General features: G+C 51.6%; 1 pseudogene; it reads left to right on the top strand.

The window, feature by feature from the left end:
* Positions 1–215: 215 nt before the first annotated feature.
* On the top strand, positions 216–5,339 carry LOC146586021 (feather keratin Cos2-3 pseudogene; annotated as a pseudogene).
* Positions 5,340–5,579: the final 240 nt, after the last annotated feature.

The following is a 5,579-nucleotide window of genomic DNA, read 5'->3' as shown; positions in this document are numbered from 1 at the left end:
AAGACAGGAGCCTTCCTAGGCATGCGTGCTCCCTGCAGGGCCCTAGCAGGACACAAAGACAGACCAGAAGCCTGAATGGCTTCTTCACAGGATGCCAATCCTAGCCAAGTGGATGCCTTGACACCTTCAGGGCAGGTGACAGATTGTTGCTCACACACCTTCCTGCTCCGCTTCCTCCCTGCCCTCTCCCACAAGCACATCTCCAGCCCCCAYATATGTCATGCCACCAGCAGTGTCTGCCATGCCATCCCCATCCCTCTGGCCAACAGCTGCAAGGAGCGCTGTATCACGCAGTGACACAACTGCTCCATTGCCCCTGAGCTCCCTGCCGTCGTTCTTGCCCTGCCCGGCTTTATCCTCAGCTCCTTCCTGCAGAACACCATCATGGGATCCTCCACCTCTGCTGCTGTTGGCAGCATCCTCAGCTTTGAGGGAGTCCCCATCACCTATGACTGCTGTGACCTCTCCAGCATTTCCAACCATTACTGTGGCACAAGGTGKGCCCCCCCTCCCCCAATAAAGCCCCTGTTGATGGCACCACAGAAGGAATTCAGAAGCTCATGCAGGCCATTGATTTCACAGAGGTTAAGAATACAGRGCTCCCCTTGCAAAAGGAGGGCAGGAAAGGGGCTAGTCTGGGCTCCCTGAAAACATACGCAATGTCTAACTTGCCTCTCCCTAACTTGTGTCTTCCACTCTCTCCTCTTTTATGTAGTCTTCTGCTTCACCAGCCATGACACACGCATGCCCTGTCCCAAGCCACCTAAGGGGGGAACTCCCAGCCCTGCACTTTCTGTGGGGCCTGCACACACATACCTTGCAGAACTCTGCCATGCTGAAGGGATGCAGGTTCTTGGCTGCTTCTGGTGCTCCCCGCACTGGGGACCTAAGCTTGGAGCAACCACATTTCCCTCTTTACACTCACTACATTCAGACATTCACAAACCCATGGGACCCCATGGGGTGCACCCACGGGTACCRAGGGAGCTGGTGGATGTTGTTGACAGACTGCTCTCCATCATCTTGGAAAGGTCCTGGAGAAGTGCCTGAGGACTGGAAGAAAGCCAGTGTCACTCCCACCTTCAAAAAAGGGCAAGAAGGAGGACCCGGGCAACTCTAGGCCTGTCAGCCTCACCTCCGTCCCTGGAAAGGTGATGGAACAGATCATTCTGGATGTCATCTCCAAGCAAGTGGAGGAAAAGAAGGTGATCAGGAGTATTCAGCATGGATTCACCAAGGGGAAATCGTGCTTAACCAATCTGATAGCCTTCTGTGATGGGATGACTGGCTGAGTAGATGAGGGGAGAGCAGTGGACATTGTGTACCTTGACTTCAGCAAGGCTTTCCACACTGTCTCCCATAACATCCCCCTAGGCAAGCTCAGCAAGTGTGGGTTAGACGAGTGGAGTGTGAGGTGGATTGAGAGCTGGCTGAATGGCAGAGCTCAGAGGGTTGTACTCAGTGGTACAGAGTCTAGTTGGAGGCCTGTGGCTAGCGGTGTTCCCCAGGACTCGGTACGGGGTCACATCCTGTTAAACTTCTTCATCAGTGACCTGGATGAAGGGACAGAGTGCCTCCTCAGCAGGTTTGCTGATGACATCAAGGTGGGAGGACTGGCTGATACATGAGTGGGCTGTGCTGCCATTCTGAGAGATCTGGACATGCTGGAGAGGCAGGCAGAGAGAAACCTCATGAGGTTCAACAAGGACTAGTGCAGAGTCCTGCACCTAGGGAGGAATAACTCAATGCACTGGGACAGGCTGAGGGCTGACCTGCTGGAAAGCAGCTCTGCAGAGAAGGACCTGGGAGTGCAGGTGGACGACAAGATGACTATGAACCGAGAATGTGCCCTTGTGGCCAAGAAAGCCAATGGTATCCTGGGTGCATTAGGAAGAAAAGGTTGAGGGAGGAATTCCTGCTACTCTCCTCAGCGCTGGTGAGGCCTCATCTTGAGTACTGCATCCGGTTCTGGGCTCTCCGGTATGAAAGAGACATGGAGCTGCTGGAGAGAATCCAGCGTGGGGCTACAAAGATGATCAGAGGACTGGAGCACCTGCCCTWTGAGGAACGGCTGCAAGAGCTGGGCCTGTTAAGCGTGGAGAAGAGAGGACTGAGGGGGGAATCTTATCAATGTCTCTATAATATGTATCTGAAGGGAGGGTGTCAAAGAGGGGGAGACTTAAATCTTTTCAGTAATGCCATGCAACAGGACTAGAGGCAACACGCACAAGCTGAAGCACAGGAAGTTCCGCCTGAATATGTGGAGGAATTTCTTTCCTGTGAAAGTGGCAGAGCATGGGGACAGGTTGCCCAGAGAGGCTGTGGAGTCTCGTTCTCTGGAGTTATTCAAAACCCACCTGGATGCAGTCTTGTCTAACATGCTCTAAGTGACCCTGCCTGAGCAGGGAGGCTGGGCTAGATGGTCTCAGGAGGTCCCTTCCAACCTAATCCATTCTGTGATTCTGTGATTCTGTGATTCTGTGAAAGTACTGCAGCATCCCAGCCTGGATGTCCATGTGATTTTTCCCTCTGTGGACAATATCTCAAGCTGCACAGGGACAAAGGTGGGGAGCCCCCTCCCCTCTCCCGCCTTGACAGAGTGTGTGGGGAAGGCTGTTAAGGTAGGGGAGCAAGGTGACCCTTTCCCAGAGTAAGAGGACGGGCAGACACACTGCAGTGAGCTCCTTTCAGGCACAGTCCCCTGGAGCTGAGGAAGACRTCCCCAGCTCCTGCAGAGATGCAACAGAGGGACAAGCCTGTGGCCACTGCACAAGGCTTAGCACATGAGCATGGCGAGAAGGGCTGAGGGTGCAAAAACAAAGCGGGTATCCTGCCCTGCCTGGGATCTTCTGGCCATCTCACAGCACAGGGCAGCCTGGGACAGGCACACAGCAATCAGTGGCACTTGATCCCCACCTTTCCTGCTTTTCTTTTAAGGCCCCAAAACAGCCCTTATGCAATATTAATAACTTATGCAATCCCCAAATGCTCTTGCCCTGCAAYTCCTAGTGTCCCAAACACCTTGGCAGTAACCACACTTCCCCTCCTCCTCCCCGCCCACCGCCACTACCCGCTACACACACACTTTATCTGAAATCTGCTCTGCTGAGCTGCTTCGGATGATGCATCTTGATGGGTTTCAAGCCTTGGCAGTGGGACATTCCTGAGAGTAGCTTGGATAGGGTGTCTTTTCCTCTGCATATGTCATTTTGGTTCCCCCACCTGCCTTTGTGCTCCTTAGTGCTTGCAGAGATAAGTCCTTGATGAGCTGAAGGCTTTCTTGAGATGGGTCCTGGAATAACTGGAGCAAGGTATTATACTTGCCACACCTGCTGCTGTTCTCTGTGCTCTTTTGTATGTTGTTCTAGTTAGATTCCTGGGAACCAAATACCCAGTTTGCCAAGCCAGCACCAACACACACACACACACACACATGCACAAACACTCTTCAGTAGCAAGCAGTTTATTAGTAGATACTTACAAACAGACAGACCCAATGGTAATCTTGAGAAGGACCACTCCAACGCTTGTCCCAATCGTCTGCATGATGAGAGAGAGAGAGTCAGCAGGCACAATCTCTCGGGTGTTCCCGAGGAGGCAATGTGGTCCTCTGTTGTGTAGCAGCCTCTCTCTCCTTCGGAAAAATTCCAGTATTTATGATTATTTGCGGTAGGCAGGAGTCCCGGCACATGGGGCAACAAGTGGAGCCCAACTCCACCCCAGTTGCATAACCAGCTATGATACTGCACATGCATGCAGAGTTATTTTGGGGGCAACATTTGAATTTGGGGTTGCTATTTCATTACTCTTCAACTTCTGATCTTCACGTTGACTGCTTCGCATGGTGATTCTGTGGCTGGAAGCCACAGAAGCTATATGTAACCAACCGCTGTTCTTTCTCACAGATTTCCAAGACCTTGTCAGTTACTTATTTGTATTCCACTTAACACAGTGGTATTGTTCTAGGCATTAAAAAGTTAAAACATGGCCCATTCCCATCAAGTGTCATGTAGTACGGACACATATGTGTGTAGATGAGCTTTTTATTGCATAACCTAACATACTGCAGGTGAGACCTAAACCCCTACATTACACCTTACTTCACTGAAGCAGAAGGGATGAGGGTGGTAGGGGGTGACAGGGTAGGTGGGGAATAAGTACAATCCAGAGCAAAAACAAGGGAAGGTGAGATTAGGGAGGGAGGAGAACAGATCTTTTACTGAAGGTTGAAGTGGAGCAGGAGAGCTCTGTGTGTAGAGGGATGTTTGAACCTGTGTGTTCTTCTCTTTCTTAGAGCCTAAAGAGTGATCAGAAGTTTGTGCTGAGTGGCAATAAAGTGAAATGAATACAGTTCATGTGTGGAGATTGCTACCGCCCTGTCCGGGGCTGAGATGTGCTTCCTGACCCCTCACGCCACTAGTGCTGGGGTCGTAGTGCTGCCAGCCCGCAGCCACTCCCAGCCTGGTTGGCAGTCTGTTTCTGGCCTTGCTTGGCAGCTCGGTACTGCACAGCCCAACGCCATGCCGAGCAGGGCGAGAGATCATGGGCAGAGCCTGGCGAAGAGCACTAGGGAGCAGGGCTGAGCACTGCTTGCTCTCAGGCAGCCGGGCCTGGTCAGACCTGGGAGCGTGGGCAGGACCAGCGCCTGCAGGGGCTGTCAGTGCTGGCAGACACACAGCAGCAGGCCTAGCCTGGCCTGGCCTGCTGCAGAAGGGGCAGCTGAGGAGGAAGTGCCMTGATGCAGGTGGCAGGAAGGGAACTCGGCCCCAGTGCCTGTGGCACCTTCGCTGGCTTGGGCCCTCCCAACAGGCACCTGAGTGCACCTGCAGGGAAACAGCCCCTGGACCTGGCTGTCTGCAGCAGTCCAAGGCAACTTCTGRAGTYTTTCTCTCGCTCCTCTCAAGCCGTTACAACTAGTAAATTGAACCAGCGTTCCTTTCAAGATCACTCCAAAGTCTCTTCTGCGACCTGAACAGCCTGTGGCCTAGGGCGTGAGATCAAGAGAGTAAGCAGAGGTATATTACAGTAGGCTTTACAGAGAGGGGAGAAATAAGCTATGCTTTCACAGAATAAGAAGAAGAGAATTAAGAGAGCTTTTTCTTTTTAAAGGAGAAAAAAAAAAGAGAGAAATGGTGAACCATAATGGTGGAGAACAGTGTGATGGAGCTAGCGTGTGGAGCTCTGTCAGCCAAGCCACATCTGGTCAATATGTCCTGTGCTTCTTATTGTCCATATTTTTTGCAGTTACTCTTGATCTATGTCTTCAGTCTCTCTCCSTCTCTGTCTCTCTCTCCCCCAGCCACCCACCTCCTAAAGCATTTCATCACATCCTCAGATAAATGCCCATAATGGTAGGGATGACTTATTGACCCACACATACATGTAACTGTTGCTTTATCTCTCTCTTCCTTTGTTTTATTGTCATACATGCACATACAAGAAGGAAAAAGTGGGACAGGTTCTCTCTAGGTCAGCTCTCATGGCTGCAGTTGAAGGACAAGAGACAATAAGACACTGAAATGAATCTAATTTTAAACAGTCTCCCTCTCAAAACAAGTGTTATCCAGGTTGTTTCGGTG

The sequence above is a fragment of the Rhea americana genome, unplaced genomic scaffold (assembly GCF_003343005.1).
Source record: "Rhea americana isolate MKP2758 unplaced genomic scaffold, rheAme1 scaffold_730, whole genome shotgun sequence".
In the NCBI taxonomy this organism is placed as follows: domain Eukaryota; kingdom Metazoa; phylum Chordata; class Aves; order Rheiformes; family Rheidae; genus Rhea; species Rhea americana.
Note: the sequence above shows the minus strand (reverse complement) of the source record. Positions and strands in the feature narration are given on the sequence as shown.